Source organism: Trachypithecus francoisi, unplaced genomic scaffold (assembly GCF_009764315.1).
Source record: "Trachypithecus francoisi isolate TF-2019V2 unplaced genomic scaffold, Tfra_2.0 Lachesis_group2, whole genome shotgun sequence".
Classification (NCBI taxonomy): Eukaryota; Metazoa; Chordata; class Mammalia; order Primates; family Cercopithecidae; genus Trachypithecus; species Trachypithecus francoisi.
Window position 1 is genome coordinate 104443035 of NW_022681465.1, and position 23265 is coordinate 104466299.

The following is a 23265-nucleotide window of genomic DNA, read 5'->3' on the forward strand; positions in this document are numbered from 1 at the left end:
CGCTTACGACCTGGGGGAATGAGAAGATGTGTTGTTACTCAGGGAAACCTTCATGCAAGGGATGAATCTTAAACCAGGTTTTAAATGGAAGGAGGACCCACCAAGTTACAGGAAAACTACTACTCAGAATCAAAATGTAGAGACTTTTGAGGATGAGAAACCTCTCTCTGAAGAGAACCTGAAACTTGACTGTCTTTCCTTAGACACAGTGAAAAATCATCTCTGCGTGAATTGTTTATTTGTATACACATAGCATGTTTCATGACAGGTTAGGTGAAAGTGGAAAATGTGAATGCTGAGAATATGCCAGATATGTTTGTCAAGCATTAAAGTGATTTCTATGATAATGAATGCATGCTTACCGAGCTGTGAAAATTTCAAGTGAGATGAATTACCAAGTACCTCGGTGCATTTAACAACTCTGGGATGTTTTCGGGGCTGGGAAGTTAATTTAATGCTACACATCAAACATCCAGCCAAGTACCCAAAGAATGTGGAACGAAAGCTAAGGGAGCCACACATCTTTTTAAAAAATCCCTAAACTTGACCAACAACATGTGCTTGCTCAATTCCTCAAGTTTCAGCAGGCTGGGAGCCAAATTTTCTGAATTCATTTCATACCTGTGATAGCTTCCCAAACTAGTAGTTTTTGTTTTTGTTTGGTACACAGTAGTCTATGGATGATATTATGATAAGAATAATAAGATGGGGTGAAAGCCAGAAATGGACATGGCAGCTGTTGGAAGGCAGAAGTGGAGTTCAGCTGACTTCATAGGCCTTAGCTCAGAATGATGGGCTGGTAGGAGAACAGCAAATGATGTTCTAGGAGGTACACAGCCCTGTGCTGGGTGCTATGAAAAGGCCCAAAGAAATGCAGGTTGTCTGTGTTTGCCTCCAAGGAGCCTACAACGTGGGCACTTTAAACATTAAGAGGATTCAGTAGAGAAGCAGACCCCTACTTTCATCTCCCAGTCCCATCACTGACATGTATGACATGGGGGATGGTACTTAACGTCTCTGAACTTCAGTGGTCTTCATACATAGAATGGGGCTAGCACATCTTAACCCAAACGTTCTGCAGGGTTCAATGAGATCAAGTGGGCAAAAGAGCTTAGTAGAGTTTCCTGGCACAGAGTCCACATACATTAAGTGTTGGCTCACGTCTTTGTGGCTGTGACAACTCAGCATCAGACAAAAGACTGAATTAGAGATAGTTCCCACATGATGGCCTTATTGTCCAGGCAGGCAGATATAAGTCACAATATCTGGCCCAAGTTGTACCCTTGAATTGTGTTGTGAGGGTGGTCCCTCTAGGAAGATGCTCTGGTAGGTACAAAGCAGGGTATGGCCTCATGTGGCTTTGTTTTCTTGGAGTCTAGTGCTGTGTAAAATGCATTAACAGATGGCTTCCCTGGAAATTTAGAATTTAGTAGGAGGGACATCACCAGAGCCCCCAAATCCAAGCCCTAAAAGGTTGAAGCTGAACATTATTGTAAAAGTCATTCAGTCTAAAGAGCTTATTTTATGGAAGAAGAAAACTGCTTGCCTGTATCCATGTTACTCAGAGGGGCAATTTCTAGGAGGAATGGAGCTTGGGGAGGGGTGGGCTTGTGTTGTTGCTCTTGTTCCTGCCACTGCTCAGTCAATGCAGCTCCTGTTCCCATTGAAGGCAGAGCAGAGGAATTAGTAGAAGTTGTGCTTCTTGCAGGAGCTGAGCTGTTCCCCAGGGGGTAGTATGGCTGTCCCTGTAGCCTGCGATGATTTTGATATAATTCTGCCTAGAGGTATAGGGATGAACCAAGATGACTTTCCTAGGATGCTGCTGGTAATACTGAGGCCCAGGATTTTACACACACACACACACACACACACACACACACACACAGAGAGAGAGAGAGAGAGAGAGAGAGAGAGAGAGAGAGAGAGAGAGAGAGAGAGAGAATCCTCTTTAAGAGGGATGGGGGAGAATGAGCAAGCTTGGCATTTCCCTTGGGATTGAGAAGCACATGAAATGAGTTATCTTAGTTGAGTCTATGCCTCTATTGCTACCTTGTGCTTTCTAGAAAACAATTATGCCAGTAAATTTCATTAATTTTATGTCTTTGGGTAATTCACTGACTGTAATTGGCTTTGAGAGTATAGTGATTGCAGAGCCTCTGTGGGTAACACACAAGTGAAAACAACCTTTTCTCAGTGTGATGAAATGTAATTGAATGATGACTCCAATTTTTAATAACACCCAGAACATGAGTGCTCTGATGATGAGTGGAGCTATTGATGATAGTTACAAGATCAAATATCACCCCAAAATGAATGAAGCACCATGGTGATGACAAATGGAGGCCATCACATTTGCCTAGAAACAACAATAAAAACAACGACAATAACAGAGGCTTATATCTGCCAAGAGCCAGGCACCATTCTAAAATTTTTGTGAACTAACTCATTGAATCTTCCACAACCATTCTGTGAAGTAGGTGGTGTTGTAATCTCCATTTTGTAAATTTGGAATCTAAGTCAGAGAGAGCTTTAAAAAACAACAACAACAACAAAAAACTTATCCAAGTTCACACAGCTAGTGCACAGTGAAGCCAGCCAGGGCAGAATTCCTTTCCCCACAACCCCACAACGCTCACACATTGGATATGTTCACTTTCTTCCTGCTCTCTTAGTCACCTGGGTTTTTATTTGGTTTTTATCATTTTGCATACACATCTCATGTATTAGGTTGAACCATATGAAATTAATGTTTTCACAGGTCAAAAATCATTGACTATTAGTAGTAGTCTCATATGGTTTGACCTAATAATATTCCATGATTCAGGGATTATTTCTATCAATTAAGACAATCAGCATTTTATTCCACTGAACAGTCTATTGAGGAGAAACCCATGTGACCAAAGTAATCCAGGCAGGATGAATCTCAGGACTCTTGCCTGGAATGTTAGAATGGAAGTTGTTATGCAGAGACATAAGGTCCAGAACTCCTGGAGCTGCATCAATAATAGCTTAAAAATGAAACCTATCCATGGAGTTTCCATGTCTATCCATAACCTTGAGAGTCACAAAATGTAGAGTCAGGACTGTGGATAAACCACACCTGGTCACTGGTCTCCCTACATTTTCCTTAGATGAGCCAATCAGTCTTCTTCATTTAAGCACCATTGAGTTGGGTTTTTTCTTATTCCCAATCACATATCAGCCATTCTTGAGGGAAGAGAGACAAAAGGGGATTTTAACTTTGCAATGGACATGAGTGATAGAGACGGCAGAAACATCTGGTGACATTTATATCCAGGTCCTCCAACTCCAGCCAACAAGCCACATAATGCTGTGACAAGAACAAGCCTGTCTTCACCACACAACCTGCTTTCCTCTTTTTGCTGCAACTCTTTCAACTTCGTCTTCACCACCTCTAAAGGAACAACTGCATGGCAAGGAAGCACAGTGAAGTGAAGCGTGCCTTCTTACTGGTATCAAGTTCTTTCTCGTGTAAGAGAGAAGAGTGTAGGCAAAAATTCTGGAAGGCTATATAAGACAGTGGACAGTGAAGTTTTACCTCTGAAGAGGGCTTATCCAAGAGAAGTAGGAAGTGGGGAGTACAAGGTAGTATCCTGGTCTTTGTTATGAACTTACCTTGAAATTTATAGTAGGCCGTTTCTGTGTAGTATTTTTCCATATGGAATTAGCAATCACCCACATTTTTCTCCAATAAATGGGGATGCTCTGAGGATTGAGGATAACATCAGTGCTCTATTTGCTCCATAAAAGGATAATGAGTAGGATATTGGTTACCTACCCAATATTTATCCCATCCTTTCTATTCTTTCCTAACAGAATCTTAATTTTATACAGAAATCAATAGAAGCCATGAGTAAGAATGCTCAGAGTGTACCCTGGGTAGGGCCTTCATATGAGCTAAAGGAAACCAAAGCCAGTTTCTAAGATGGAAATGATTGTACCAATTGCCTAAGGGCATTGCTTTGGTGGTAAAACTCATGATTGCTCTGTCTAGGAATATAGAGATTGTGTATTTCAGTGGTAATATGAGTAATGTTCTTTGATCATAAGTGATTTAATTATAGGCTCAGGGACCTCAGAATATAAAGGAGAGCCTTTCAATGTTGTTCCACTGAAAGAGTGTTAGCAACCACATGTCATTCAAAATGGGACTAGTTCCCAGAGAGATTTTATTTCTGGTCATGAGTGGGGATGGCAAATTAGGGAAAAAAAATATCCTGGAATTTGTTGACCTAAATTCATTTACAACCAATCAGAGCCGAGAAGGCTAAGGGTTTAAGCCAAGGAACAAAAGGGCTGAGCCTCTTGAAATGCTGGTTTCCACTCTTCCTTTGCAACAGGACCCCCCACAGTGGCAAAGACATGTTTCTTTCTTGTGAGGTAGGCAGCACCAATGTTTGACTTCAGGTTACTAAACTCACTGGCTTTACTATCTATTCACCCTTTAGAAATCTCCTCCCAGGACTCCAGTGAGGCTGAAGACATTGTCACCAGTTGTGGATCTGCGGGTGAAGGAAGTGAGATCTGAGCAGGTCAAGGATGGTCTGTGGAGCAAGTGGCAAACACTGGTCATGGCTCCTGGCATTGGGGAATGCTTTAGATCCCTTGAGATGCATGCAGGAGCATGAGGCACTGGTCCTTGTGATGAGGTGGGACAGCCTGGAGGTAAGGATGGAGGAGAGAGAGAGAGTACACAGTCTACAGGAGCCTTCTTGGGGGATGCAGGCTCCCTCCTGCAGTACACATGGAAGCTTTTGCAGGCAGTTCATGTAGAAATGAACTTCAAGGGAAGCCTTTCAAGGTGAAAAGAAATTCAGTTTGCTGTCTGATATGGTTTGGGTCTGTGTTCCCCCACAAATCTCATGTCAAATTGTAATCCCCAATATTGGAGGTGGAACCTGGTGGGAGGTGATTGGATCATGGAGGCAGAATTCCCCTTTGGTGCTGTTCTCATGATAGTGAGTGAGTTATCATTAGATCTGATTGTTTAAAAGTACGTAGCACCTCCCCCTTCTCTCTCTTCTTCCTAGTCTAGCCATGTAAGATGTGCCTGCTTCCCCTTCGTCTTCTGCCATAATTGTAAGTTTCCTGAGCCCTCCCCAGCCAAGCTCCTGTAGAGCCTGCAGAACTAAGAGCCACTTAAACCTCTTTTCTTTATAAGTTACCCAGTGTCAGGTTTTTTTTTTTTTTTTTTTTTTTGAGACGGAGTCTCGCTGTGTCACCCAGGCTGGAGTGCAGTGGCATGATCTTGGCTCACTACAAGCTCTGCCTCCCCAGTTCATGCCATTCTCCTGCCTCAGCCTCCCAAGTAGCTGGGACTACAGGTGCTCGCCACCACGCCTGGCTAATTTTTTATATTTTTAGTAGAGATGGGGCCCCACCATATTAGCCAGGATGGTCTCAATCTCCTGACCACGTGATCCACCCACCTCGGCCTCCCAAAGTGCTGGGGTTATAGGCGTGAGCCACCGCACCCATTCGTCAGGTATTTCTTTATAGCAGTGCAAGAACAGATGAATATACCATCTGGGAAGATAGTAATGGAGCCTGGGAAGCCTTGTCCACTTGGCCTTAGAGACAGTGGGAAGTGGTTATACATCTCAGAAATTTTGAAAGCATTATCTGACTTTCATCATCTCTTGAAATTTTTCAGAATCAGGAAAATAGTTTCCATAAATACTGTTTCTATGTTCTGGAGAACTAGAAAAATGAGAAAATAAAATGAAACTTACAGTTTAATTGTGTGTAAGTCAGACCAGTTACAGTCATGTATGTGAGCTGCTCACCACTGAGGTCTCATGACAAGGATACATGAAAAGGGTCATAGTACTTGACAGCGTAAGACTGATACTTGATTCCAGCCAAAACGCTGATATTCATGGGCTCAACATGTGTTACTTATATGTCAGGGAGATTTGTCTGTAATGTAAATTCTTTTTAGAGGGCATTGATGGGGAGGCTTTGGTGCCTTACATGTCAAGGTGGGCTAAATTTCCTAACAAGACATTTGACCCATCCTTGGGTCTGGGCCGGGTGCCAGAAGCAGGCTCTGCAGTCAGCATGGACTCTCTCAGTTGCTGCTAGGACCGAAATCACCAAGAACCCAGAGGTGGCTAGGAAACCATCATATCACAATTCCACCAACGACAGCGACAACTAGCTTTTCCCTAGGGATTACTCTGTGCCTGATACTGTGCAAGAGATTTATGTGTGTTGTCTTATTTAGTTCTCACAATTACCATATGAAGTAGACATTCTTATTTCTATTTTACTCATTTCCCAGAGATGAAGAAAAGGAAGCTCAGATAGTTTAAGAAACTTTCCCTCCTCACACCATGGATAAGAGGCAGAGCCAAAAGCAAACGCAGGTCAGTGTGACCCTACACTCAAAGCCTGGGACTCACCCTGCACCAGGCTGGGTGAGAAGCCTTAGGGGCACCTGAGCTTTTGAAGCCACTCTGATGGTAAGTGTTGTCTGAATGCCCCACTGGATTCTTCATGTGACATTTAGAACCCAGCTTGAATCAGATGAAAGGAAGTCTCCTAAAATTCACACACAAGGCAAAGGAGGCCTTGCAGCTGAATTTCAACAAAGCCCTGCATGGGGCTGGTGCTTCTGCATTCCAAATGTTCTCTTCTTGCCACGGTGCGGTTTTGGAGCGGGTGGCCTCTTTTCCTGGAGGCTTGCAGGCACCTCTTCCTGCAGAATGAGGTGTCACTATCTCCAAAACAGAGTGAAGCATCTTTGAGCTATCTCCAGTTTCTGATGGGAGGCTTTGAACCTCTCTCAGAAATTGTTTTCCCAGCCAGCGATCAGTCACCTGGGCCCAACAAAGCAGCTCATGTAAGACTCAGAGTTGCCAATAAGATAAGAAACTGCTATCAGATTTCACCCTTGAAAGTTCTTCCTCCCTTTTCTCACTCTAGGATTAATTCATCTTGAATTTCAAGATAGGGAAAGGTAGGGGTCTTGAAATTTATAGGGCTGCTTCCCAGAGCAGTTTCCAGTGTTTAGCCATAAATATTTTCAAGAGAGATAAAAGCAGTTACTCTAACACTAACCCCCCTGTACAGACTGGCCCCTGGGAGCAGAGAAGTGCAGCCAGCGAGGGAGTGTGGGAAGACTAACCCAATGGGACAGCCACTTATCTTTCCTGTTTGCCTCAGGGTGGGAGGCTGGTGGTAGGGGATGGCTGCTGTTGGAAGTGCTGAGCATCCCCCACCCCTCCCAATTTGTATTTAATCTCCCTAGCCCTGTATGTTTTTTTCATTGCCAGGCCCGGATCTATGACAACAGTTTCCATTTCTCCCCATCTCCCAAGCGGTGAGCAGCAAAGGAAAGACATTCTAAGAGCCCATGAAACGTTTTTATTGAAACCCTGTTCTCCAGAGAGAGATTGAGGAAGCGATTTAAGCAACTTTATTACAAAATAAAATGTATCCTCCTACTCCATGACAGGAAATGTGAGAATGAGAGACAAGCCCATAAAAAGCACTAAAAAAAAAAAAAAAAAAAAAGTTTGCACAAGGACTAGAACAAAGGAGAGATGTTAAATAATGATGTGCAGAAGAAACAAAAACAGCATGAGACTCAAAAACAATCATTAAAAAAAGCAATTTACACAATATTGCCTTAGGCAGGAACTTCTTCGGGATATTATGCATATTTCAAATTTTCTAATTAAAAAGATTAATCAGCCTGTGCATAATAGCTGGGATGGGAATCCCTTATCTTTAACAGTATAGCTTATAAGAGCATTCCCAATATTGTACAGTTGACAGTATTATGAAGGCATTTGACAATACTATCAGAAAGAGTTCAGGTGCCTCAAGTTTTGTTTGCAGCTTCATAATTTATGATAATTTAATGGCATCCAAATAAATCTGCTCATTAATGAAGCAGATTAGAAAATAGACACAAGTCCGCTTGGTGACACACACCTGTAGGCCCTGCTACTCGGGAGGCTGAGGCGAGAAAATGGCTTGAGGCCAGCCTGGTCAACATAGTGAGTCTACTGTCTCTATTAAAAAAGAAAAAAAGAGAAAACAGATACAACATAGTACAGCTACATTTCTAGACTATCTACTTCCTCTCACCCACAGCCCCAGCTGGATTGAATAGTCTGCTGAAATTAAAGTGAACAGCAAGCACTGAACTCTGTTTTAGGAAACTTTCTTTTTTCTGTTTTACTCAGCATTGACATTTGTCATTGATGGCTAATCTTCAATAGATCTTATAAGCATTCTAGAACTCATGGAGTTAGTGATTTTTTCATAGAATAACCATCTCTGTATTTTCACATACAAATGGTTGAGGATTCTGCCCTAGAGTGGGCTAGAACGGGAGGAACTACTTGGAATATCAGGTGCAGCCACGTAAGCATCTCATTAGAAGAGCTCATTTACTTTCCAGTAGACATTTCTCCCACTGGGCCTGGTTTCCTTCTTTGGCTCTGGGAGTACTGCTAAGTAACTTTTCCCTCCTGGGAGGAGAGGGTGTCAAGAGTGGACTAGGGAGACAGCTTCTCCTTCCTCTTGTGTGCCCACCTGCTGGAAATAGAAATTGTGTCTTAGTTTCAAATGCTGTTGCCCATGAGAAGCAGTCATGGGGCAGGCAGAGTACAAAGCTTCCCCCCCTTGCTCTGTTGTTGGGGATTGGCAGGGAGTGGGGAGGGAGGAAGGATTAGTAGGCTGGGGTTGGGAAGGGGTGGATATGTGAGGGTTTCCTCTGTGGAGGGAGGTGAGCAGGGTGGACCTTAGAGAGGGCAACAGGTCTCATCTCCTCCTCCTAACCTCTGCCAGGGGTGGGGGGTGGGGAGAGGGAGTCCCAGTTGAGTCCCTGCAAAATATGCCTGCAAATGAGGCAGCTGACTGGGAGCATCCATACTATTTAGATACAGAACCCACATGGCTGTGAATTCCCCTAATCTCAAGCACACTATAGAATAGTCACAGAATCTGAGCAACACCTGACTATCTAAATGGCCCAATTTCTCTCTTAAGAAGCTTTTAGGAGAAATAAGGTCACATAAAAATCAAGGTAGCAATTGGTATTATTCCTCCAGGCATCTTTGTGTCAGAAAGAGCCTGAATTTTAAAAATAAAAACTGCTGTCTTGCTTAATATATTCTCTTTTCTAATAAGCCACCAAGCAGCCATTGTACTCCCCAAGCCAGTGGACATATATCTTGCTAAGACACATGCGTCCACAGTCAGGATATTGTCTAGGAAACCTGAGCCTGCAGCCTGCGCAGGAGCCGCCATCACTGCATAATTCCTTCCAGAAGAATAGAAACACAGGCTCAAGGCAGCAGCACAGGGTCCCTGAAGGACACATTGCCATTTATTTTCGGTGTGATTATTTTCCATTACACACTGTGCAAGGGGTGTTTTTGAACACTATCTTACTGTCTTTTCATGTCCCTTCATTGACTGCACCCCGAGAGACAGTCAAAATCTCCAGGCCACACTCTGCAATAAAAACTCAGCAAGTTTAGAGGATACAGCATGAAGTTTCCCAGACGGCCAGGAAGTTCTGCTGACGGTACTAAAATTCAGGAGCCTCATCGAGCATCCCAGGCAGGTGTGTCTATTCAGTGACTAGGAAGCCGGAAACGTTTCCTTCGAGGATGGCTTCTCTTCTTCCCATGGGCTAAGAGTTGGTGTATTTTCCTTCTGGACTGCCTTGATCCCTGACTTGGCCAGTTCTGAATGTCAGACCAGTTTCCAGGGGCTCTGTTTGCATTCTGGAAGTTATGGTCGGCAGGATCTTTAGTACTGTGATGCGCTGGGGATGAGTCCCCTCAGCAGGGGTGGAAGGGCCTTTATGAACTGTGGTCTATGATCAGAATCTTCTTCCACTCAGAGCTTTTCTCAACGGCCCCTGAGTGCATGATGACAGAAAACACTCATAATCAGTCCTTGGTCTCTAAATACAAGGCACCCTCTAAATGTATTCATAGCAAAACAGTATGTTTCACCACCGAAATATACTCATAGAGCTGATTTCAGATGAAGTGGCCTAGAAGTTTATTCCATGTAACCTCACCTGTTGCCAAGGAGTCTCCCCTATTTCTTCAGGGTCTCACTCTGTGGCCCAGGCTGGAGTGCAATGGCAGGATCTCGGCTCACTGCAACCTCTGCCTCCCAGATTTAAGTGATTCTCCTGCCTCAGCCTACCGAGTAGCTGGGCTACAGGTGTGCATCACCACGCCTGGCTAAGTTTTGTAGTTTTAGTGGAGACAGGGTTTCACCATGTTGGTCAGGATGACCTTGAATTCCTGACCTCATGATCTGCCCACCTCAGCCTCCCAAAGTGCTAGGATTGCACGCATGACCCACTGTACCCGGCCTCTCCTCTATTTCTATACATTTCTGAACTGTGTCAAGGTCACTTTGGTGCATTTTGGGAAATACCTCAGTTACATCAAAATCAATGGTTCTCCAAAGCATCAGAATCGCCTTGTGGGCTTGTTAAAAATGGCTCACTGGGCCCCTCCCCCAGAGCTTCTGATTCAGTAGGTATTAGGTGGGACTCAAAGTTTGCATTTATGTCTAGTTCCTGGATATGCTGGGTCAGATAGTGTGTCCTCTGTCTTAACCCATTTTGGGCACCATTAAAAAAATACTGTAGAATGGGTGGCTTATAAACAACAGAGATTGATTTTTCACAGTTCTAGAGTCTGGGAAGTCTAAAATCAAGGTGCTAAAAGATTTGATGTCTGGTGAGGGCCTGCTTCCTCAAAAACTTCTGTCATCTTACTACAACCTCACATGGCAGAAGGGCCAAGGGATCTCTCTTGGAATCTTTTATAAGGGTGCTAATCGCATTCCTGAGGGCTCCATACTCATGACCTAATCACCTCCCAAAGGCCCCACATCCTAATACCATCACCTTGAGGGTTAGGATTTCAACATGTAAGTTTTGGGGTAATATAAACATTCAGCCCATAGCAACCCCCAAATTCCTGTCCTTCCCAGGACTTCATAATAAAAACTTATTTGGGAATAGAATTGTTGCTGATGTAATTAGTTAAGATGAGATCATACTAGAGTAGGGTGGGCCCTTAATCAAATTTGCCTGGCATCCTAATAAGGAGAGAGCCTCAGACAGGGACACAGAGGGGAATGCCATGTGACAACAGAAGCAGAGAGGGGAGTGATATGTCTACAAACCAAGGAGGCCAATAATTTCTGGCAATGGCACAAACTAAGAGGAAGGCATGGCACAGATCCTTCCTTGGTGCCTTCAGAGAGAGAGAGTGCCCCTGCTGACATCTTCATTTTGGACTTTTAGCCTCCAGAACTGTTAGAGAATACGCCTCTGTTGTTTTAAGCCACCAGCTTGTGGTAATTTGTTATGGGCAGCCCTAGGACATGAGTACAGGAGATGCTGATATTGGTGGTCCTGATATGGTACTTTAAGAACCACTCATGGAAATTAATTAGATTATTTCCTTCTTCTTCAACTCCTATCTCCCCTTACAATGTCCATGATGAATTTTCTTTCCAAAATAGTTTCTACTTGCATCTGCCAGCACCTTCTTAATTCACTAAGAAGAATTTTCACCAGCTCCTGGTTCCTTAATACTTCCCTGATTCTTGTTCCTGATCTTTTTAACCCTATGTAATCCATGGGGGCCCTTTCCAGCTATGTTGTGGTAAAATGGGATCTCTGATTCCTCCATCCTGATAGGGAATTGTTACTTCATGTGGTTGGATTTCACACACTCTAGGAAGAGAAAGACACAGGTAGCAGGAAACCGTTGCAAGAGCCATCAGGGAACTGGAGAGACGGGGTGGGAGTGAGGGGATTTTGGCTTCAGGAAGACAAGCATTAAGAGGGATTTATCTGCCTTCAAATATATGAAGTGTTGCTGTGCATAAGATGCAGACAGCCTGCTTTCCATCTCCTCTGAGAATAAGCCAAAAGCAGGCAGACTTAGGAAGAAGAACTTCGAGTGGACAGAAAGAATTTTCTGAGGTTGAAGGTTTTAAGTCGCTGGAATGTCAAGGGAGAATTTTAAGTAAGAGTAGACACCTCTTTATTAAATTTGATTTAGATGGGCCCCTTCCTGGAGCCAGGCAAATGAACAAGATAGACTTAGGAGGTGCTCTCTGCTTTTTGAGTCTGCAAACTTGAAAAAGCAAGAAAAAAATGTCCATTTGGGAAAAAAATTAACTCAAAGGAAAGAAACACCTCTCTGTTGATATATTTGTGATCTTAGATAGGGAATCTGCCTGCATTTTTTCCTTTATGTTTTTAATTGAGTACCTATACGGACACCCTTTTGTGTTAAATTAAGGAGTGAGATTGGTTAGAAGCTTTGCTTTTCAATCCCTCTGGTATTATCTAGGCTTTTTTTTTTTAAATTTTTTTTTTGAGACGGAGTCTTGCGCTGTTGCCCAGGCTGGAGTGCAGTGGCACAATCTCGGCTCACTGCAACCTCAGCAATTCTTCTGCTTCAGCTTCTTGAGTAGCTGGGATTACAGGCACCCACCACTACGCCCAGCTAACTTTTTGTATTTTTAATAGAGATAGGGTTTCATGTTGGCCAGGCTGGTCTCAAACTCCTGACCTCGTGATCTGCACACCTCGGCCTTCCAAAGTGCTGGGACTACAGGCATCAGCCACTGCACCTGGCCTTACCTAGGCTTTTCAAATCCAATTTTTTTCACCTGCAGGATGAAAAAGTAGTACATATTTGTTTTCTATTGCACCATAACCAATCACAAACTTAGCAGCTTAAAATAGCATAGTTATTATCTCACAGTTTGCACAGGCCAGGAGTCTAGACATGACTTCTGGATCCTGACCTCAGGATCTCACAAGGCTGCCATCAGGGTGCCAGTGGCCTGTGTTTCTTTCTGGAGTTTGGGATCCTCTTCCAAGCTTTCATGATTGTCAGCTGACCTCAGTTCCTTTCAGCTGGAGGACTGAGGTCCCTACTCTATTGCTGGCTGCTAGCTGGGGAATGCTCTCAGCATCTGGATTCCTCGCAATTCCTGGGCCTTCTCACAACATAGCTGTTCATTTCTTCAAGGCCAGTGGGAGAACCTCTCCCTCTGTAATATGACCATGAGAGTGACATCTCACCGCCTTCTTCACACTCCCTGTCAGCTAGAAGCCAGTTACAGTTTCTGCCTGCACTGAAGGGGAGGGACTGATAGATGGCTGTGACTCGCTGTGGCCATCCTAGAATGCTGCCTGCCACGGGTGGTTGGGAAGGCCGCCCAGCTGCCAGAGAGGGCTGGATCCAAAGGCTTCTACTTTATCTGGGACTCATCTGCTTAAATGAATTTAAATGCAGAAATGGAATTCCAAATGGAATACAGAAAGTGTGAATGATCCCAGCTTTACACTCTAGTTGCGCCCTAAAGCTCCATTAGGCAGTCAGTTGTTGGAAGTTAAGTTAATGAAGGACTTTCTTTTTCTAGGTAATATAGCATAGAAGGTAGACCTTAGAGCCAGACTGCCTGGGTTCAAATCCTGACTGATACTAACTGTGTAGTTTTGGTCAAGTCATTCAGCATCTCTGTGCCATTTTCCTCATGTATTAATATCAATGGTGTTAATAATAGCACTTACTTCATGGAGTGGTAGTGAGGAAGAAATTAGTTAATATGTGTGAAGCACTTAAAATAATGCCTGGCTTCTCATAAACTCTGTCTATGCGCTCACTATGATCTGGGTTAGGACGGCAGGCATCACATGCCATCCATATGCACGACATTCCCATGGGCATGCTTAGGATTCTGGGCATTTCTTGGCTTGTAGCTATGGCTCTGTTCCTTTCTCTTCCACTCAGGACAGCATTTCAGAATGCTAAAAAAGAAAGTGACATTACTCTAGGGAGAAGTCTGAACAAGGACTGATTTTTAAAAATTAAATGATCTATAAATTTCAGTTCTCATAAGTAATAATAATGACAGCTGAATTTGAGCATTTACTGTATGTTTTCCAACATACATACATTCATAGACTTTCCAGTCTATGAAATGCTATGACATGAGCATCTCATTTGGTCTTTACAACACCTCATAAGTAGGTACTATTATCCCCTTTTTATAGAGATGGAGCCTGAGCTTATTTGCTTAACCCAGCTGGTCAGTGGTGAAGCCTTAGATGGAAAAATGTGAAGCAGCTGTACTCCAGAACCCTCCGTCTTAGGAGCTATTCTGTAGCATTTTCCCATTTTACTGCTGGCAACTCACTTTTCAACTTATGTGCTGTAAAATTAGTCAAGAAATGCTGATATAAATGACACAAAAGGGGAGAAAAACTGTGAGTTCTTATTTGTTTGCTTAGTTGCGGGGGGTGGGGGGGCCGGGCCTGTAATTGTAGACAGAGGGAAACAATTCAGGAGATATACATACTAGAGGAGCACCCACTAGATTTCAGACAGTGTGCAATGTTTCTCACTCACCATTGTCTCATTTGATCCTCAGAACTACTGTGGAAGCCTATTATTTTATTACCTTCTTTTTGCAGATGAAGACATTGATGCTCAAAAGTCGCTAGTGAGAAGCTGAGCCAAGAGTCAGATCCAAAGTCCTTCTGGCCCTGAAGCCTGCATTGCTTCCACTGTACGATGTTGTCTGAACAGTGAGCAATGGAAGAGAGAAAATACTAACATGGTACAAATTACCCTGAGTGGGGAGAGAGAAGGCCCTGGGGGGCTGCAAGTGTCCTGGGCAGGCAGCAGGGAGCCCCATTAGCCCTGACTAGCTTGGTTGCATTTCTGATGGGTTTGACATCAACAGGCTCTGCTGAGTCCCAGTTTGGCCAGGTACCACCACTTGTAGCACAGGGCAGATCACTCCAATGCTTGCAGCATTCATTTCTCAATTTTCAAATAAAACTTGCCTTGTTTGAAGGACAAAGTGAGATAATTTTTGACAGCACTGGGTAGATGCAATAACACTTTGCACTTTTCATTTAAACAGATACTTTAAGTGTGAAGGTAGAGAGGAGAGGAAAAAGATCAGCTGTGGGTGGAGAGGGGGAGATGCTGTTGATGAGAAACAAGCAGTATCCATGAGATATTATTATGAGCCTTTGCAGAAGAACACAATCCAGTCCTGGAGCCTCAGACGTCACTCCAGAATGCCATTGGAACATTTTCTCAGTTCACTTTTAGAACATAGACAATAAGTGAGTAAACAGAAAACTTCCTTATAAACAGAAGTATTTTAAACACTTGGTGGAGAAAAGAGCTCAGTGATTGGCAATGAGTGGGTCACATCGTTAGTTTCCAAGGGCAAAAGCTGAGGAGAATGGATTAGGAATCATATGCCTGATTTAATTTCTGGCTCAACAACTTAGCTATAAAATTGGGTAGAGTCTCCTCCAGCCTCTGTTTTCTCAGTTCTAAGATGGAGATAACAACAACCTTCTAAGTTGTTTGAAGTGATTAAATTAGGCAGTGCTATGGTTTTGCTCTTTGTGCCTTCCGAAACTCATGTTGAAACTTCATCCCCAGTGCGGCAGTAGTGAGAGGCACGGCCTTTAGGAGATGACTGGGCTGTGAGAGCTCTGCCCTCATTTATGGATCAATCTATTCACGGGTTAATGGGTTATCATGAGAGTGGGACTTGTGACTTTGCAAGAAGAGGAAGAGAGACCTGAGCAAAGATGCTCAGCCCCCTTGCCATGTGATGCCCTGCACCTCCTCGGGACTCTGCAGAGAGCCCCCGCCAGCAAGAAGGCTCTCACCAGATGAAGTCACTCAACCTTAAACTTCTCAACCTCCATAACTCGAAGAAATAAATTTCTTTTTCTTTTAAAATTATCCAGTTTCAAGTATTCTGTTATAAGCAACAGAAAACAGAGTAAGACAGGAAGTGATTCGATTAGCACTGTGCACGGCACCTATAAAACGCTCATTAGTGATCCCCGCTGCTGCTATTTCTACTACTTCTGCTGAATTACTATTAAAATAAGAATGAAGCCTGAAACAAAAACATGGTCACTTTAGAGCAATACTATTTGGAGAAGTTTTTCTGATTTGAGTCCCATCCTTGGATTCCAACATGCAAGAGACTAAGGAGTGGTGCGACCAGACAGAAAGAGACATGTCCCAGATGTTTTGCTCAGATACTCTGGCACTGGAAACAGTGTGGTATGAAAAGATAATTTTGAGCTTCAGGAATAACTGGGTAATGACTTTAGAAAAGAATATGTGCCGTCTCTCAGGTGCAATGGAGGTTAACGATGATGACACCAGTCATGCAAGTGGGGTGGAGATGGGGGTGGAGGGTATCCTTTTCTCTACATATGTCAGTGGGCCTGCAAGAGGATTTGGCAGTGTGCTCAGGGGTTTAGGGCACAGATTCTGGAAGCAGGTTTGGTACACAGGGCCTTAGATAACTCATGTAGCCTTTCTTTGCCTTAACTTTCTCCTCTCTAAAATGGGGGAGGAAAGGGTTATAATACTGCTAACCACACAGACTTCTGTAGTGATTCAGCAAGGCAGCACACATATGAAGGCCTTAGCAACGCTAGACACACAGGAAGGCCTCAGGAATATTAACTCTTATTATAGCTAACCCTATTCAAAGGTAACAGATTCAGAAAAACCAAAATAGGCAAATGAAAAACTAGAAGGTATTAAATCTAGGTCTAGAATTGTGATGCCATTTCGTGAGTGTCCCTGCCAACCTGTCTTTCTTGGAGCTAAGAATTCTCTTCACCTTCAGTCATGCATATCTGTCCATATTGTCACTGAAACACATATTATTTTAAAAGTATATCCAGAAAAGGTAATTTTAAGGTGCCCACATTTTCTATCTCCTGGCAGTGGAAGGACTTTGACTTTAGGGAAAATTTTAGGACATTGGCAAGGTCAATTACTCTTTTAAGATCATAATATCATTACAAAAGGGTCACATCTGACCAACCAAGAATCACAGTAAGTGAAGCACATTCACCTAGAGCTGGAAAAGTATTCATTTCTGATTCTTGTAGACTCCTAAGTGTTCTAAATACGATGTATAGCTGAAAACGAAGTTTAAAAGCTGATTTCAGAAGAAACCATTAAGCATATCCTGAAAGAAATCAATTGATTTCACCTATTTGGGAAAACATTTCAGCACAGAGAAGCCTAAAACAGAATGGTTGGCCTTTTGCAAAAAGCTCGTTTTGCAGGAGTCAGAAGAAGCAGAAAGGTGTGTCTGCCAATGGCTTGAGATAAGTCTCAGGGACAAATGCAGGCAGCCTGAATCTCATAAAGAGCTTATCTAGAAAGAGAAATGAATATGATTATCCCTGGCTTTCAAGACAGTGCAACAAACCAAGCTGGTAGATTGGTTTCTTTCTCTTCAGGCCTGAGAGTAGAGGGCATTACCCTTTCCCCATGTCTCCTCCCCATCTTTCCACTGCCCACCCCAATTTGAGCAGGCACAAGATTGCCTATGAAAAGTGCCATCAAAGCTTCAAAGACTAACCAGAGACCACCAGTTTCTGACCTCTGGTCAAACACTCCAGTGTGTGATATGCCTGTTTCCCATGGACTATCCACATTCCCATTTGGGTTTGTGGATAGTGGAGTTAGGTTTGCCTCAACTCCACACTCGTCAGATGGTTATCTCACAGGAAAAACCAGCCAAGGGATATATATTTTGGGAGGCTGTCCTCCCAGAGGATTTAAGACCATACAACCAGGCTCCCAAAACAGTTCAAGAAGAAAGTCACCCTGGAGTGGTATTGTTGGATTACTAATACGTCTACTGCTACCCAATGGCACTCTTTTTTTTTTTTTTTTTTTTTTGAGACGGAGTCCTGCTCTGTCTCCCAGGCTGGAGTGCAGTGGCATGATCTTGGCTTACTGTGGCCTCCGCTTCCCAGGTTCAAGCAATTCTCCTGCCTCAGTCTCCTGAGTAGCTGGAACTGCAGACGCACGCCACCATGCCTGGCTTTTTTTTCTTTTTTTTTTTGTATTTTTAGTAGAGACAGGGTTTCACCATGTTGGCCAAGCTGTTCTTGATCTCCAACCTCGTGATCCGCCCACCTCGGCCTCCCAAAGTGCTGGGATTACAGGCGTGAGCCACTGCCCCAAACCTTTTTTTTTTTTTTTGAAATTGAAAGCCATAGTAGTCCTTAAGAAACCTCCCATTTAGAAAAAATGTTGAAAAGGTGGAGAGGGACTAGAACACAAAGGACTCATGGAGGGACTGGGAAGGACACATCTGAAGCAGTAACTCACAGCATGAAGGTGCCGGGCCAGGTCTGGAAAGATGCCCAGCCCAGAGTGAGAGAGCAGCACACAGCAGGCCCCCAAATAGGTCAGCTCCAGTGGCCATGCCCTCCACCAGCAGCCAGCTCATAAGGTTTTCTCTGTCCCTTCTCTTCCTCCTTTTATTGCTGGCTCCCATCCTACCCAACCCTAGTGGAAAGATGAATAAAAAAAGGTAAAAGGAAAAAGAAAAGGTATTGCAATTAGAAATGTGTTCAGCTGTGAGTAACTAAAAGCCCACTTTATAGTGGCTTAAAGAGGGGTCCATTTTTCTCAAAGCATAACAAGTTTGGATATTTCCTAACTTTTGTCAGTGGCTTGGTCCTGGCTAAGGTCTTTGTGATTCCCTCGGCTTTCCTGACATGCCTCATGGTCACAAAGTAGCTGCCGTAGTTCTAGCTATCAAGTCTGTCTTTAAGGCACAGGAAATGGGAAGGGGATAGGCAGGGACCAGTCCCTATTTGCAACATAGCAAAACTTTCCATAAATGACCAGATTTCTGCTTATGTCACACAGTCCAGTATAAAATCCCATCACTTTCTTGGCCACTAGCAAGGCTGGGAAAATGGTGGCAAGGCAGAAGAGAATGGATATTGGAGTCAATCAGTCAGTAATGTTTACCACAAGAGGCAATGCAGAATCTATTCAAAATGAGAGAACGCTCCCAAGATACTTCTGGACTGCACCCTGGTTGATTCTGATAATCATCCAGACTAGGCAGCCACTGGCCTACATAGGAATCTCTGCATTCCCAAAAAACTGTTGGGGATTAATCCTGTAGACAGTGAGTACTTGAAAATTAGAACATCTGACCTTTTTAATCTTTCCTGGAAGGAAGGAATGAAGTGAGCTAGTGGTGTGCATACACTGTTCTGCAAGGTGATAGCATCTGGGGACCAGAGAAAGAGCCATTATCCTTTTATAGGAGGCTGTAAGACAATAGAAACTGAGCTTGTTAACCAATACATAGATGAGAAACCTTGGGGCAAAGGCCTTCCATTTGGTAAAAATCAGAAATGAGCAGGAAGGACTCACCCTGAAACTCTCAAATATGCAGAATTGGAGAGTTAGTTAGGTCTCAGCGTGCACATAGCTGGACAGTAGTCTCCATTTTAGGGCAGATGGTAACAGTCCTTCCCTCTTCATGTAGCTCCTGTATGCTGAGTTCAGGCACTTCACTTGGTTATAAGAAGCTTTAAACTGCACCCAGATGCTTTCCCTTTCCCTTCCCTGTCTCTGGAACAGATGGAGTTAAACTCTAGGCTGATCCTTGCCCAGAGCACATGGTCCTCTCCTTGTTTCTGCTGATGAGAGCTTTGTTACCAAAGATCTGAGCTCTAAGCCCTCCTCAAAAGCAACAGCTCAGGGAGGTGCTGACCAAAGCCCGTGGCTCAAATTTTAATACAGTGTCTTCTGGGGAGCTGGGAGGAACTATATGCAAATGAGCTGAGGACTTCAGTTGCCTCTTGTTCTAGAAGAAGAATTCTGTTGGCTCAGAAGGGGAGCCCCAACTTTCAAAGCCATTTTTCCCCCACATATGTTGACTTTTCCATAGTGTCAACTGTCATTTACCAGGTAGGTATCTACCTGCTTCATTGTCCCTTGGGTGAGTGAAGACATTACCACTTGTTAATTGCTCCCCAGGCACTGGACCAAACTCAACACATTAATTTTCTTACTAGGCTCACTAGTGGCTTGGCTGAAGAAGACTTCATGATCATTCCTATTTTGAAGGTCAGCACATTGAGGTTCAGAGTGGTGAAATGACTTGAACTTCCTATGGAGAGTAAATGGGAAACGTCAGAGGAATGATTTGAACCCTGGTCTGTCCACTTTCAGTGCCCATACTTTGTCCTCCGTTCCTTAAAGCACAAATCATGAATCAGGTGAAGAAAGATATTTTAAGAGCTATGAAGATTGTTGGTATTCTCAAGGACAAGAGCTCTGTGGTCACATCTGAGTCTAGTTTGGGTTGTTGCTATTCAAACTTATTTGATTATAAAACTATAGCTGTCAATTATTTTGCAAAACGCTTAGTGCTGCAGATGATGACTGCCTAGACATAAGCATCTGCTGCTGGGTTTTGCTTTCAGAAGACAATAAGAGAAAAATGCCAATTTATCAAACCTATTAGCATAAGATTATTGTTATCATGAAGCATTTTGGTTTATAAAAGTATTTCCTTTAAGAGGCATAGGCATTAGCAGCCCCATCCGCCAATTGTCAACTTGGTGCCTACTCAGAGCAGTACTTTTACACCCTGCTGCCTCCTGCCACCTGCTGGGGTCCCTGCTCCCCACTCAGGAGCTCGCTGTGGGATGGATCTGAAGGTGCAGCCTGGGCATTGAGAGTTTCAGAAGCTCCCCACATGGTCCTAACATGCAGCCAGAATTCAGAACTATTGATTTAGATTGGTAGTGAGAATAGGAGAGTAGGGAAGAAGAAATCCACAGTCTAAAGGGTTAAGGAGCTCTTAGAGTGACCAACCCATTCCACTTTGCCAGGGATTATTCTGAATTGAAAACTGAAAATCCTGTGTTTTTTGAAACCCCTCACTCCCAGGCAAACCAGGATGGCTGGTGACCCCAGTACATTTCCGGGTGTTAGGTAAAGACAAAGGCTCTCAAATGACAATCTTTGTCTATGGGAAATAAACAAAACCTCTCTTTACACAACACTTTAAAACCACATGGTTCTTACATGGAAATAAACAATCTCATTCCATTTGAATTCTAGCGAAACAAACGTATACCTTTGCTCTTGTGATCTGCGTTCCCTTTGCATTTCACTGTGGTGCAGGGCATAGCTAACATCCATACAGATTCTAGCACCAATCTGGATCGGTGGATTTATTATAGGGCCCTGTTATTTGAGAAAAGACTTGGCTGATAGCACTGTTGTTTTTCTTCTGTTGTCTTTTGCTAAATCCCAACACCTGAAGATTATCAGGCCTCTTTGAAGCGTCCTGTGATTCCGATTCCAATCAAGTTACAAGGGATGTGAGATAAATCTGAACTTACCCAGATTAATGTGTAACTTTGAGAGGCACCCCACCCCCTTGCAAGCATCTTGACTGGATTTCATGGAATCTCATTTGATTCTGACTTCCCACGGGCTCCTGAATCCAACCATGGAAAGAGGGAGGCAGTCATTCCTGCTCACTGAGCATGTTTGGCAGCTTTCGTAGTAAACACCAAGGAGACTGGCCTTTGCTCTGACATGTCTCAGGTACTGAATCCAAACTACAGGTTTCTGGTGGGCTCTGCCTGCCCAGTCTAGGACTGGTTTTTTGAAGGCCTGGATATTGGCAAGTGACCTGCATTTACAGATTAGAATGGCTACTCTGGAAATCAACATGATGCCCACAAAAAAAATCCACATTTGGAAACATGTGACAGAGGAATTCCAAGGTGCTCCCTGGTGAGCCACCACATGCATTGAGGGATCCTGCCAGGCCAGCACAGACATGACCGCTCTTCATCCTCACAAGAAAGGTGAGAAGTCGATAGTCCTACCCTTGTTTTCTAGATGAGGAAGCAGGCTTGATGAGAATAAGCTGGTAAGTGACAGAGATGAGAGACGAGAGGATCTGATTTGCCTGTCACCAGGGCTACCACCATGGACCCCAAGGGCACATCCTCTGAAAGCATCAGGGAGAAAAAGCTGGAAATGCAGCACATGTAACAGATAACATTGAGATAGAAAAAGAATTTTAAAATGTCAAGAGTATAGTATAATGATTAAATGACCGGACTTGGAACCAGACTTCTTACTTCTGACTCTTGTTTCCACTTATCTGTGAAATGGGTTTAAATGAGTTGATATAGTTAGAAGAATATTAAGACCAGTAAGCACTCTCTGTGGTAGTTGTGTTCTTCTTATTCTTATTGCCCTCATTATTATTATGATGGCTTTCTTAAGTGTCTTTGATGAGGACACACCTTGAGCTCCTTGGGCTATGATACCACTGGGATTAAGAGGATCTTGGAAGAAGAAGCAGGGCACACTCTGTTTCCCATCACATCATGGCACACTTGCTTTCTTTATTTCATTTTTTTGAAAAAGGGAAAACGATTCCCGGATCCCAAACTCTGCTAATTCTTATTCAAGAAACATTGAAGACAGGGCTGTGTTCAATGCTCACAGTTGATGCTGAATAATTTGCAACTGGACAACATTTTCCACCCCATTCCTGGGTCCAGGTTCACTTTCTATTCAGCAGAACCACGGTGGATTATGAAGAAACACACTGATTACAGACTTAAATAGGCCACCCTGAGCCATCTGGGTCTATTTTCCCCATTTCGGGAATCCCTCCACTGGAGATTCTCTACTAGCATTTGAATAACCCCGGTGCTGGGGCACTCCTGATCTCGAGACAAAGTCTGTGAGGACTCCCTACTAGCTCTATTACAAATTCTTTCTCTGAGCTAATCTGAAATCTGCTTCCCTCTAACAACATCTACAAATGGATACTCATCTTGCCTTGTCTACATGGAGTACCACCCCACCCTCTCCCACAAGAGGGAGGTATCACCTAAGTACAGTTTAGGTAGTTGGCAATTTATTCCTTTCCAAAATCTGTTTTCTGAGAGAAAGTGCTCCAATCCTTGAAGACTAGTCTTAGTATTATGCTAGAAACAAAGTACTTTCTGTGTGGATTGTTTTTTGGACCCAAACAATCAGCATTGCTTAACAGTTTTGTGCAAACATGTTCTAGTGGGCATAAGTATGAGATTTGGTCATTTCAGCCCAAGGCCAAGTTTCAGGCTTATAATTGAATCACTAGTTCTTAATCACCTTTATCACCTGCCTTGTTTTGTTTTCTATATATGGAATATTTTATCTCTTCTGATATCAGTGGGACCCGATCATCTTCGACTATTTCTATTTTCAGGGTAGAATTTTTATTTCCAGTCCAATGCCTTTGTCTGAAACATAGAGAAGATTCTCTGTGTAGGAATCTGCAGGGCCACTGCTTTCTAGGGCTGGAATTAGTTGTGAGAGGCCA